We start from the raw sequence: 14,289 nt of genomic DNA on the forward strand, positions 1-14,289 counted from the left end.
TTGCCCTCTTGGTACGGCGGTTCGTTGCCCGATATTTCTTCGGCTTCTTTTTTTTCGTGTTGTTAATCTTCCTTCTCCGAATCTTCTTCGGTTGTTTTATCTGGTCTCAAGAAAGGGAGTCAGTAATGAATATGCTTTGGGCGGCAACCATTGTTGGAGGAAAGGGAGAATACGAAAGTGACGTGAAAAGAAGAACAAAATAGTGGTTAGGAGCAGGAACGCAATTTGTTACAGATTCACCTGCTTCAGTGTTGCCAGTAGGCGAATTATTATCATGAATTTATGGAATTGTATTTTTGCTCCTTTTTCACTAATTATGTGGGGCGTCCGTGATAACGTAGTGGTAACGCTGTTGGCGTGTAATCACCCGTTGGAGGCTCATAGGTGCGTCACATAGTAACCTCACACACACACACACACACACAGAGATGACTGCAAACTAAGCAACATCGAATCCGTGAACACGAAAACAGAACTCGTCTTCGAAAGTTAATAATAAAAGTAGGATTTTTTTCAGGGAGGACCAAACAAAATATATTTCCCACGGGGGAAAACGAGACATATTTTCCCTAATCAATATTGCCCATCAAGAACACTTCATTTTGTAATTATCATGTTCCTGCAATGCCTTTGTGATAACCCCAATTGTCGCGACTGAAATAAAATTACGTGTGAAATGTATACTTTTAGGTTGACATTTATTTCACAGTGGGGTCGTGCCCACCCCCACCCCCTTTCCGCACAGCCATGTACTTAGAACTCCAAGTCAGAAATCAGAGCTGCATCAGTATCCATGTACAGTCAACAGCTATGAAATGGGACACCTACATCCTCAAATACTCGCTTCCCTGCAAGGCGGTATGTGTGTTGCCTAAATCTAGGGCGGTGGTAAAAGTTTCCATTGAAAATTTGTTATTAAAATCCGCTTGTCGCCGTAGAGATAGGTAACACACGTAATGCATTGCAGGAGGCGGTTATTTCAGGATATAGGTGTCCCATTTTTATGCAGCTGACTGTACCAAGAAAAGGAAATTTGGCTTAGTTTTCGTCTACAAGATGGCGGTATATTCATATATGATATATACATAGAAATACTTTGTTCACATAATATATATATGGGCTAGACGAGAAAGTATGATTCAGAACAATACTTGGAAATAATATTATTAAAAAGATTCTTCATCTATGTAATTATTATAGTTCGACTACGTGTCAACACGGAAGCTTTCCAAGATTATTAGCTATAATAATTTTATTAGGAAATTTCTAAAATCGTACCGTTATTGGATATTTGTGGTTTGATATCCACGTGTGAAAACTTATATCATGTTAGGATATTAGAGTTTTAGTAAAAATAATTGGCTAATAATAAAATAATAAAACCTATTCAAAATAATAAATTAAGTATTGATATAGCAAATTTATTCAAAGCAATAAATAGAGACAGTTTTCATGTCACTAACCTATTCAATCCAATTAATTGAAACAGTCTTTATGGCGCAAAAACAACACATGAGCGTCGAAGGGGGGGGCGAACGGATCAGTCGACTCCCCCCTTAGAAATTAGGATCGTTTATTTTAAGTTACAAAGACAGGAAGCTTGTTATTTTTATTGTTAATAATATAAATAAAGTTCTTTTAGCTGGTATTCGAACAGAATAGGGCCTCCCCGATGGCGCAGTGGTTGCGTCGTCGCCTTGTAATCAAGGGGGCCCGGGTATGATACCCGGTGGAGTCACATAGTGGTTCGGATCCCACTTTAAACTGTAGGTCCAGTCCCGATTAGCCTTACTGTGCATAAAGTGGACTTAAAACACCAACTCAATCAATCAATCAATGGAACAGAATAACTACAAGAAAGAAGATCATTAGATCGAAAAGTTTAGTGTACTAAAAATAACTGGCTCCACAATTTCCAAGATCCCAAAAATATATAGTTTTGTCAAAGGTCACACAACATCAACTTTATTTCCACCTAACTTTTATTTTAACCTTTTCGTGAACAAGATGTGTATTAGTTAATAACACAATACAATAGCTATGAGTGACGGTACACTAACTGCATGAAATATGAAGGAGATTTCACACCGAAGCGACACGTGCCGCTTGAGAAAGCGAAGTCAAGCTTTTCCTGTTCATCATGCCACTTCGGTGCGAGACGTTGCTGTTGATTGGTTCATTAACAAGCGGCATGTGTCCGGTGTCACTTCGGTGTGAAATCTCCCTATCAAAATAATAGAAAACAGTTGTGCTGGATATTTCCTCATGTGGTGGATCAAATTTACCCTGATTAATATAATAATATAATAATAATAATAATGATAATGATAATAATACCGCGGTGGTATAGTTGATAGTGCGAGTTCGATTCCCGGCTAAGGTCGAAATTCTTCCGGCCTTGTCCCCGCATAAAGCGGCTCTGCGGCTCATGCAGCCTTAAATCAATGGGTATCTGGGGGAGTAAAGGCGGCCGGAGCGTGGTGCTCATCACATCACCTCTATAATGGCCGAGATCGAGAATATGTTGGGCCCTGCATCCACATCCCCTAAATGTGTCCTTTATGGCACGGTGTTATATGCACGGGGAACTTTCCCAGTCAACAAGGTAATGTTACCACAACGTTGTGGCAACGTTAGCCCCTAACATACCTAACGTTGTTACAACGTTGAATGTATGTTGATACAACGTTGTGAAAACGTTGTGTCAACGTTTAAGGGTCATTTTTTCAACGTTGCTGCAACGTTGGTTGACAACGTTGTCACAACATATACTGAACATTATGTAGCAACGTTAGGTATGTCAGGGGTTAACGTTGCCACAACTTTTTTTGCAACATTACCTTGCTGCCTGTGTAATTTATGAATATAACAATGCATATTTAAAATATGGTTATTTCGCATGGTAAGCTATTAGCAATCTTGCCAAGCCATTTTTGTATATAATACATATGCGTAACAGGAAAAACTCATGTTTGTAACGTCACAGTTTCTCTTTACATATTATAAAAACTTTTCCTGCTCCACCACAATAGGCAATTGTTAGTCTGGAGATGGTGATGAATTAACCAATCTCTAACTACACCTGGTAATCAATTTCTTTTTGCAGTACTTAGCTCCTGATTATATAGTCTGGAATAAAAATATTTATCATGGGAGTTTCATTTGTATTCAACACATTTCATTTTCTGATCTTCCTTACAACTTCAATATTCACAGATCTTTTGAAGGATAATAAAACACATTTTTTTTACTAATTACAATCGAAAGTATCCTTATTTGTGTTACTAAAAGTTATGTTTGTTTTGCATTTGAGTCGCACTGCCATCTAGTGTAGGCTGTAGGAAATATAAGGTTTGGTGGTCAGTGCACACACAAATTCAGATTAAACAAAACACTCCGATCTGACGCTTGTGGCGCTCATGGTGGTGATCATCCAAACTAAAGTGTATTCAGTGGAATGTTTTTTTGTAACGTTGATGCAACGTTATCACAACGTTGTTCCCCTACATACAACATTCATCATAAATACCACATTCATACAACGTTGTGGCAACGTTAGTGTGTTGACTGGGTTACCTTATATTTACCAATGGGAATGAAATTGGTTTATTTCTATTTGCTTAGAATAGTTATTATTGTACAATAACAATTATAACCGTGGTAATAATAGTTATTGTTTGTTAATATTAAACTAATCAAGTGTTAGCAATGCCCTAACTCCCCTACAAAAATTTCTGGCGACCGACAGCAATTCATGTTCCATTTCGAAAGTGTCTTCGCAAATGAATCTCTTTATCGTGAGTTGGAGCCACTGCAACCTTCCAAACGGGGGAGTTTCCCACAATTTGTGACTGAAGCAATATATCCTGAAACGTGACACGCCAATGCTAACACTTCCTCCATCAGTCAATATTCTCACCTGAAGACGGAAGGGAACCAAGTTAATCTCACGATTTAGCAACACTGTCGTGGGAGATACGTTCACCCGTTTTGGGAAAACCCCTGGGCCCTTGGCTCACATCGTGGGCAGTGCGTTGACCTTGATGCGCTCAAGGTCACATCTCTGTTTCGCTTCTGTCCGCGCAACACTACATCGTCTGCGCGATCTCTTTGGGATGGTCCGTCTCTCATCCTTGTGTTCGCGGATTCTCGGCTTTGCTCTGTGGGTGTGGATGAGGGAAGTGCGTGTGGACCATCTGTTGTCTGACTGTGAGTTCCACAACCCAATGTCGACCCGAGGTATCTTTCTTTGTCTCGAGTCACCTCCCTTTTCCATTCTACCTTCATCACATTCCCCTGTCTCTACGTTTTTCCCTCTTTCTGTCTGCCCTTGTCATTCATTCTGTTTTGTCTTCTCTCATTCTTTCTACTCGGACGCTATCTCTCTCTTCTTTTCAATATCTGCTTCTGTATCCTTCCCTTTTTCTTATCTCGATCTCCACTTTTAACTTTCTCTCTACTGTTTTTTTTCTTTCTTTGACTCCCTCTCTCTCTCTCTCTCTCTCTCGTTATATGTTCTCTTTCTCTCGCCCTTCTTTTCCCTTCTTTCCATCTCCTAGATATATTTATTATCTTCTCTCACTCTCTCTGTTCTGAATATTTTTCTCACGACTCTGTTCTCTCTTCCTATCTCCTCTATTCCATCTTTCTGCTTGCCTGCTTATCTTTCCTCTGTTTTTGTCTTAACCTTGCTCTCAAACTTCCCCTTCTACTTTTTCCTTCTTTATCTCCTTCTGTCTCTTTCCCTCGTTCTATGTTCTCTATCTCTCCCCTCTTTTCTGTCTGATTGATTGATTGATTTGGTGTTTTTTAAGTCCACTTTGTATCGAACCCGGTGGAGGCACATAGTGGTTCGGATCCCACTTTAAACTGTAGGTCGAGTCCCGATTAGCCTTACTGTGCATAAAGTGGACTTAAAACATCAACTCAATCAACCCTCTTTTCTGTTTGCCTTTTCCTTTTCTCCTCTGTTGTCTTCTCTCAGCTTCCACTCTGAATCTTTTCTTCTTAGTCTCTTTCTTCTCCCTCTCTCTCTCTTCTTTTTCCTCTTTATGTCTGCCTGCGAATCTTATCATTTCTTTGGACTTCTCGTTACTCTATATTAAAGATGGCCAAACGGATCCGGATCCGAAAATTCCGGATCCGGATCCGGGTCTGAAAGTTTCGGATCTGGATCCGGATCCGAAAATCCGGATCCGGATCCGAGAGTTTCGTATCTCAATCCCATTATAATATTACCACACCTTAGTCCTACAAGAATTTTTTTCAAGTGTTGTTCCTAAAATACTTTGCTACGCATCGGCTAACACACTCGTGCACAAATGTCCGAAGTGATTTTGTAAATGCCATTGAAACGAATATGTATTCATTCGAATGTATTGGAAATGAAAACACACATAAATGTGAGACATTCCATTCCAGGATGAAACCTTTAACACATATAACAAGATAGAAATGTTATACAAAAATTATACAATTGTTCTACAGTTACAGTTCAACAAATTAAAATAAAACATTATAATATATGCAGTGTTAAATAATTACAAAATGTAAGACTAACAAGGGAGGTTATCTAAGTATCCCCCTCCGATTTCCATGAAACTTCGCAGGTGTATAGAGGGGCCCAAAGGAAGAAATACGTGTTTTTTTGTTTCGGCTAAAATACTGTTTTAGGGGGCAAAACCCGCCTCAAATGTCAAGATTAGGACAAATTGCCGTGGGAATCATCTGACCCCTGTGTCCCCCTCCGATTCCCATGAAATTTGACAGGTGTATAGAGAGGCCGTATGCCCCCTGTTTCTTCCTATGCCATATTTACGTGGTTTCGGGGACAGATCCCTACTTCAATTTCTCCTCATCTTGACATTTGAGGGGGGGGCTCTATACACCTGCCAAGTTTCATGGAAATCGGAGGGGGAGACTTAGACCTCCCTAGTAAGTAAGTGTATTAATTAATTACAAATCGCACACGCGAGCACACACACTATATATATATATATATATATATGTGTATGTATATTATATATATATGTATATTAGCAGGTAACAATATGTTATAAGCACATTCTTACTTTCCAAAGAAGCGCATGTGGGATGGCAAAACGGATCCGGATCCGAAAAATTTTAGGATCCGGAACCAACCGGATCCGGATTTCGGATCCGCCAGGATCCGGATCTGGCCACCCCTACTCTATATCTCTTCCACTCTTTCGTTGTTGTCTTTTTCTCCATTTTCTCTTTCTATCTGACTATCTTTCCCTCGGTTTCTCTCTCTGTCTGTCTGCTCGTAAATTTATCCGCTCTTTCTGTTGTTGCATGCCTCTTTCTCGCGCGCGTCATCTATCTTTACTCTTTCTCAATTCTTTTCTCTTCCTGGATCTGGCATTTTCAAAAATACTGAACCAAGGTTGGGTTTGAAGAATACCATAACCACTTCACCCCTGAGGTCGGGTCTTTACCACCTACGAAGGATTTCCTCGTTTGAGGTTTCTTTGAAAACGTCTTCAGGTAGTCTGATATCATCACTACCAGCACTTTCCTGGCCTTGTGTAGAGACTAACGTAATTAGTCTAGTTCTAATCTATCTTTTTCTCCAAGGAAATGATCTCATACATGTGTGAATAGGTTGTTATAGGGTTTGTGAAACGTTAGCATCATTTTCGTGATAAAACAATTAGTAGCGGTTCTGTTTGTACTTGAGCCGATAGTTTTACAACTTGAGCAAACATATTGATGACTATATTCTCCACGCCAGCTTCTGCAAGCATACTCCAAGTCATACAATATCTAGTAGATTTGTCTATTTCTATTTTTTCGTCGCTCTTCGGCCTCTTGGTTTAATCGTGACGTTGAGGATGAATGTTTGTCTTGAGTCAAAGTCTGTTTTGTGCTCAGATAGGTTAATCCTGATCGGACCTGAAGTCAAAAATAGGATTCGAATCTGTGCCTGTGTCTTCACAGAGTATCGAACTCCGGACCCCTTTATTACAAGGTTATGGCGTTGATTGCGTCATCACAGAGGCCCGATCGCGAAGACCCGAGAATGAATGTTGAAATGCTGGATGATGGAAATTACAGAATTTTACATATGTTTTGATATTGTAAATGCCACTTTTTCATTGCTTTATACAACGTACTGTAAGTTCAAGTTGCAAATAAAAGGGGAGGAGTAACAAAAAATACCAAAATAGGCAATGTACCAAATAGGCCCTATCCTCAAAATAGGCATTCATAGAAGCTATATAAATCGATTATCACGCTACAAACAGCATAAAATGAATTTAAAACATTGAAGACTATCCTTTACTATATGGAAATAAAATAGGCAAAAATCCGTCCACTAGTTCTTAGAGAAACACGATGATACATTCATGCCTGATTTGAGTTCGAACCTGGAACCTCTGACTTCGTAGAGCGTTACGCTAGTCACTTTTTTCTTTTACTTCGAGTATCATTGTGTGGGAAAAGGGGCGTCGCCTAGGAGGGATTGTGGGGTCCCCTCCACGGCAAATTCCCTAATCAACGTCGAATATAGAAGGTGACATATTTTGATAATTCATTTAGGTGGAACGCTGACGATTTCAGTTGCAGATCAGTTGATTTTTTACTTTACCTACGACGCAAGGGGTTCCGGGTTCGAATCCCGGCCTGAGCATGGATGTTTGTGAGTTTCCATTCATCAATTTCTTCATATCATCACTCATCCTCACCTTCGCAATTAGCCAAAAGTGGCACAAAAGCGAAATAAAATACTGCAAAATCAGTAAATTTTCACTTTACATCACGCGAAGCAGAGACGTCTCGTGAACACATGCGGTGAATGCTGCGCATGCGTCAATTGTGAGAAAAAGGACAGCTTGCTCTGCGACGACATTAATGAGCATTTCTACATTCTAATTTCTTCATATAGGAGAAGTATTTATTTTACACGAGAGCTCTGAACTATGCTTATATTACATTTCTTGGATCTGAAGTGACGCATGCGTCAATTGTGGGAAAATAATTATTACTTTCTTTCACTTCAGATCCAAGATGTGTAATATAAGCTTAGTTGAGCGCTCTCGTGTAAAATAAATACTTCTCCTATATGAAGAGGGCCTCTCCGATGACGCAGTGGTAGCGTCGTCGCCTTGTAATCAAGGGGTCACGGGTTCGATACCCGGTGGAGGCACATATAGTGGTTCGGATCCCACTTTAAGCTGTAGGTCCAGTCCCGATTAGCCTTCCTGTGCATAAAATGGACTTAAAACACAAACTCAACCAAAAAACTCCTATATAAAGAAATTAGAATGTAGAAATGCTCATTAATATCGTCGCAGAGCTAGCTGTCCTTTTTCCCACAATTAACGCATGCGCAGCATTCACCGCATGCGTTCACGAGACGCCTCTGACGCGAAGACTGTTTCGCCTCTCTAGGAGTCTTTCGTCTCGTTGGGAGTCAAGTGACGAACGATTCCCTTTAAAGGAGCGGTTCGCCTTGAACGGCTCGCGAAACGAGCTGAACTTGGAGTGCGATCGCTCTCCCGGTTCGCATCCTCACGTGTGTCAGAGCTTCGCAACATGAGGAAAGGCGAGGAGACCGAGCGGAAGAAGTTTTTGCTGGCAGAAGGAGTGACTCGTGTAGGAAGGGGATTGTGAACAACTTGATAACCTTGGACGCAGAACACAACCCTCACCCACGCAGGCAACGGTCTAAGCGTTCTCCTATCACGAGCAAAGAGTACATTGTATTGCAAATTCTGCCTTTTTGTCACACAATATAAGATCATTCCAGGACTCCAGAACACTCTACGGAATGCACTCAGAGAACTAAATGCATCATATCGATTGATGCACCAGAATGCATCGATTGATGCACTAAAGTGTGTTTTGTGGCTTCTTCAAAGAATCAGATTCACATTTGATGCATTTGGATGCATTTTTGTATGTCGTGAATGAAACACCAAAGTGCATCATTTGATTCAAGTGAGGATTTATTATAGTCGAGATGCACTTCAGTACATCAGTTGATGCGTTTTGATGCACCTTGATGCATTTTGATGCTGCTGAATGCATTTTTCGATGATGCACGTTTCGTCTGAGCTACATAAACTCTGTAAATCAGACCAAACGTTTAAGTGCATCATCCCAAAAGATGCAGGAAGGCCCATCAAGGAACATCAAGTGATGCACTGAAGTGCATCTCGACTGAAACCATTCTCTATCCTCACCTCATACACTTTTCAATCTTTCTCTATCCTCTCCCTCTCTCTTTCCCTCTCCTCTCTCCCCCTTCTTTCCCTGTCTGTCCGTCTCTCAGGTCAGAGAGCCCCCTCTCTCTCTCTAAGAGAGACAGAAAAAGATAGAGGGAATGAGAAAGAAGAAAAATAGAAAATGAGAAGAGACCTCTCTCTCCCTCTCCCTCTCTCTCTCTCTCTCTCTCTCTCTCTCTCTTTCTCTCTCAGAGGCAAATTTCCCTTTCATGTAGTAACACTGCCGAGAACAATACACGAACGAAGCTTTCCGCAGACAAAAAAGCATTAAATTTAAACACACCGTACCGGGTCATTTGTGCATTAGCAACATCCATGGATCCTTGCCATGGCTAGCGATGGTGGGGAACAGGTTTCTGATGCGAAGGTCACATGTCCGAGAATCGGCACGTGCGTGATTTCTGCTTGAGATGTGGAGGGGGAGAGGTTGGCATACCTTGAGTCATCTCATGCGGAAATTGCAAGAACTTGTTGCAAGAGGAACTGCGCATCTTGTGGAGTAATTTGGTAAATATCTTTGTTCTCAACATTTTATGCAGAGATACTGGGAAGATGTTTTATGGTATTGCAAATTTTGAGCAGGGTTTATTATTGTCTTAAGCATTTTAACCTTACATGTTATGTGCAATTTAATGGAAATAAATAATCATAAATATTAACAACAAATAACGTTAACTGCATAAACTTCTATGTAACCAATATGTGAAATACCGCAAATAAAAAAGTGGTGGTTCAATTTAACGAAGGAAAGTATCTTCCAAATTAATTTGCTTTACGGACACATCCCCTTGCATGACTTTGTCCTATTTGCAAGTACGTACTCACCTAAATAGCAAAGAATCTCTCTCCCACACGCACAGACGGACACAGAAGAAGAGAAAGAATGAGAAAAGTGACAGAAAGAATGAGAAAAGTAACAGAAAGAATGAAAAAGTGACAAAGAATGGGAAAAGTGGCAAAGAATTGGAAAGGCGACAGAAAGAATGGGATAAGTGACAGAAAGAGAGAGAGAAACACAAGAAAGTACAAGAGAAAAGGGAAGAATAAGAAGAAATCAAGAACTTGAGAGACACAGGAAAAAAGAGAGAAGTACACAAGAGAGACAGCCGGAACGTGTAGGAAGAAAGATATATTAAGGAAACAGTAGAACGAAGAGAGGGAGAGAGACAGAAGGAAATTTCGAAACAAATGAAGAAAGGAAAAAGGGACGAAAGTAAGAGATTGAGGAAGAAAGATAGAAATAGAAAGAAGTAGAGAAAAAGAGACAGGGGGCGTAGAAAGAGATAGTAGAGAAACGGATAGAGAGGGAGAGAAAGATGGAAATAGCGAAACATAAAGAAAGAAAGAGAAACAAAAACAAAGAATGGTAGTAGTAGAAAGAAAGGGAAAAATGGATAGTGGAGATCCAGTGACGGAAAGGAGGAGAGAAATAAAGTAGAAAGAAATACAAACAAAAGAAGAAAACATGAGGAGAAAATGGAACATAGAAAGTGATAGTAGAAAAACAGTGGAACGAAGGTTGAGAAAAAAAGAAGCATCTAATAAACAGAAGGTGAAAGAAATAGAAACAGGAAGAGAGAGTAACAAAGGAAGACATAGAACGAGTGAAAAATCCACAGAGAATATAGAAAGAAGTATAGTAGAGACACTGTGGCAGAAAGGGAGAGTGATAGGAAAAGAGGAATAAAGGAGGAGAGAATATAATAGAGAAAGAGAATGAGAAAGAAAAAGAATAAAGCGAGAAGACTACCAAAGATGAGCTCACCTGCAGATACTCCTATTTTGTCCACTTTCGAGCCCACGCGAATACAATTCTCTTGCGATGTCACTGGCAAGTACAATCAATTGCAAGTTTTTTTGTTTTTTTATTGCAGTAGCCTATAAGCGAAGATGGTCTTCACACGCTAGCCAAGGTTAATGGAAACAGCACTCATGTTCAAGGTCTAGTGGATTTCTGAATTCCACTATGGTACAGCATGTTACGTAAGTCGTTCATCCGTATGAAGTACACGGACTGGTCTCCTCTCCTGACATCATATCTTACGCATGACAAAATGGAATGTTAAGGTCATGTAAGTATCTTCTTAGCGTTTCCCCAACACCAGGTGGCCTTCTAGTACAGTCACGAGCAAACGTTCATGCAAACTGGCCATAGAAAATTGATTCATTTTCATATTCTAGGTATTTTTTCTAGAAGAATGTGTTCATGGTGGAATGCCATCCACGGGGCATGTGATATGCATCTATTTCAAGCTGTGATGATATATACGAGGGTCAGTCAAAAATTGAAGACTAAAATTGGTAAACGCTGTAAGTGCCACAATAATTCAAACACCGTTGTCGACGTTAAACTGTGAAATGTGCCATGCTTTATAATGTGGTAAACGTGAAATGTGGCTGGTAGCCCTTTAAGTAGTTCAAAGGGCGTGTAAAGAGGTCACTAGTGTGCACGTTCTTACGGGCTGATGTGCGGAACGATGCGATTTCCCAACACTTTCACTTTTGGCACTTACAACGTTTACCACTTTTAGTCCTCAATTATTGGTACGTTTGCTGTAATCGCCTGTGTTTAGGTATTCTGAGGGTACACTTCTTCTAGATTTCCTGAGAAAGGGCCACAAAATAAAGGGGAAATATTATGCTAACCTTGTGAAACAACAAGTTATTAAGAGAGGAGGGAATTTGTTCTGTTTCAGCAGGACAATGCTCCAAGTCACAGTTCACATGTTCCTATGGCTGTAATTGAGAGTTTCAGTTGTTACCCCAACCTCCAATTCACCCGATGTGGCCTCTTGTATTTCCATGCACTTCAAAACCTAAAGGAGTACCTGTCTGGCACCTATTTCAAGTAAAATGATGACGTCATAGATGCTGTCACCTCGTGTTTTGACACCCTTGTTAAATCATTGTCGAGGGCATAAATGCATTGGAACGTTGCTGCAGGAAGAGTGTAGACCTGAGAGAGGGACAGTGGCGGATCCAGAAGTTACAGTTGGGAGGGGCAAATTTAACTCTGGTATCTTATCAAGAATCAATTCTAAGAAGCTTGCACTGCTTATGTAAACAATATACAGGGTGTCCATAAATTATCTTTACAATTTTAGACTTGAATAACTTGAAAAGTATACTAGATAATGACAAACTGTTTTCAACATGTGACAAGAAAACTCATAAAGTTTTTTTTATTTTCCAGGTGACGCAGATTTGACAAAAAATTATGTGGACGCCACAGGAAAAAGCTCAGTGTGTAGCCTGGTCTATAGAAACTATGTCCGGTACCCAAGTGCCTGAAGCAGCTGCACCTTGTAAGCATACAGACGTAATCTCTTATGCAAGACTTTGTGCACTGTTGCTCGTGGCATTGCCAAATCTCTGGCCGCCGTACGCACTGATTTTGTCGGACTCCTTGCAAACACCTGCCTCACCCTGTCCACGTTGGCGTCTGACATAGATGGCCGACCCCGCCCCCTGTTTATGGAGAACACTATCCGTTTCCATGAATGACGTATGCCAAGCCCGAATGGTGGGTCGGGATGGTGGTTCCCTTCCATACTGTGTCCGAAAGTTTCGTTGCACTTGGGTATCGGACTTCGTCTCTATAAACCAGGCTTCACGCTGAGCTTTTTCCTGTGGCGTCCACATTTTTCGTCAAATCTGCGTCACCTGGAAAATAAAAAAACAACTTTATGAGTCTTCTTGTCACATGTTGAAAACCGTTTGTCATTATCTAGTATAGTTTTCAAGTTATTAAAGTCTAAAGTTGTAAAGATAATTTATGGACACCCTGTATATTACTGTAAACAGGAACCACGCTGACTTTCATGTTTATGGAGAACACTATCCGTTTCCATGAATGACGTATGCCAAGCCCGAATGGTGGGTCGGGATGGTGGTTCCCTTCCATACTGTGTCCGAAAGTTTCGTTGCACTTGGGTATCGGACTTCGTCTCTATAAACCAGGCTTCACGCTGAGTTTTTTCCTGTGGCGTCCACATTTTTAGTCAAATCTGCGTCACCTGGAAAATAAAAAAACAACTTTATGAGTCTTCTTGTCACATGTTGAAAACCGTTTGTCATTATCTAGTATAGTTTTCAAGTTATTAAAGTCTAAAGTTGTAAAGATAATTTATGGACACCCTGTATATTACTGTAAACAGGAACCACGCTGATTTTCATGTTTTTGAGATTAGAGCATTGTTTTGCAAAAATAGGGTCCAGGGCTGGAATAGATTATCATCATTGTATGTCGTTATCATAATTCCTCCCATTGGTACGGTGAACTGAACAATCAGATATTAGGCATAAAATGAATAAAGAAAAAAGACAAAACCTATTATTTCAAGGGGTCTAGGGTTAAATCCCCTTTTGAGGCACGGTGGTTCGGATTCAGATTTAAACTGTAGGCCCAGTTCCCATTAGTCTACCATGGGCATAAAATGGGCTTAATCCAACTTTAAACAATATTCTCTAGCCTGTTCAACTTAGTGATCAGACAGATCTTTTGAATATTCAAAAATATTATGCATAATAATATATCGAAAAAACTACCAGTTGGGAGGGTCACCCTCCCCGTGGATCGGCGCCTGGAGAGGGATACATTGAAAAATATACCAAAGCCTTTTCTATTATTATTTCATGCATCATGGTCAGGTCATGAAGTTTTGGGACAGCCTCTATATATGTCAATTATTCACTAAGTAACCCAAGAGATATGGAGTTATTAGAATATCTTATAGTAGACATTCACGTAGTCGCAAATAATGTAACACTCGTTATAGAGCATTCTTGTTTTCTAAAGTACATTTTTTTGTTCAGTTATCGATAGTTAACAGTTAACTATTTGGTATTTGAAAAATCTTGGGTTAGAAATGTAGTGACATCTATACATTTTGTGACGTACATGTTTAATTTATAGTGCATACGAATTTAATATGCCTATTAACAATGGCCCCAGTGATGATTTCGTAGAGGATAAGGGATAGAGACCTCCAGCCTGCTCCCCCCCCCCCCCGTTTACTATCAACCCAGTAGACAAGTA

This window comes from Lepisma saccharinum, chromosome 8 (assembly GCF_977018435.1).
Source record: "Lepisma saccharinum chromosome 8, izLepSacc3.1, whole genome shotgun sequence".
Taxonomy (NCBI): Eukaryota; Metazoa; Arthropoda; class Insecta; order Zygentoma; family Lepismatidae; genus Lepisma; species Lepisma saccharinum.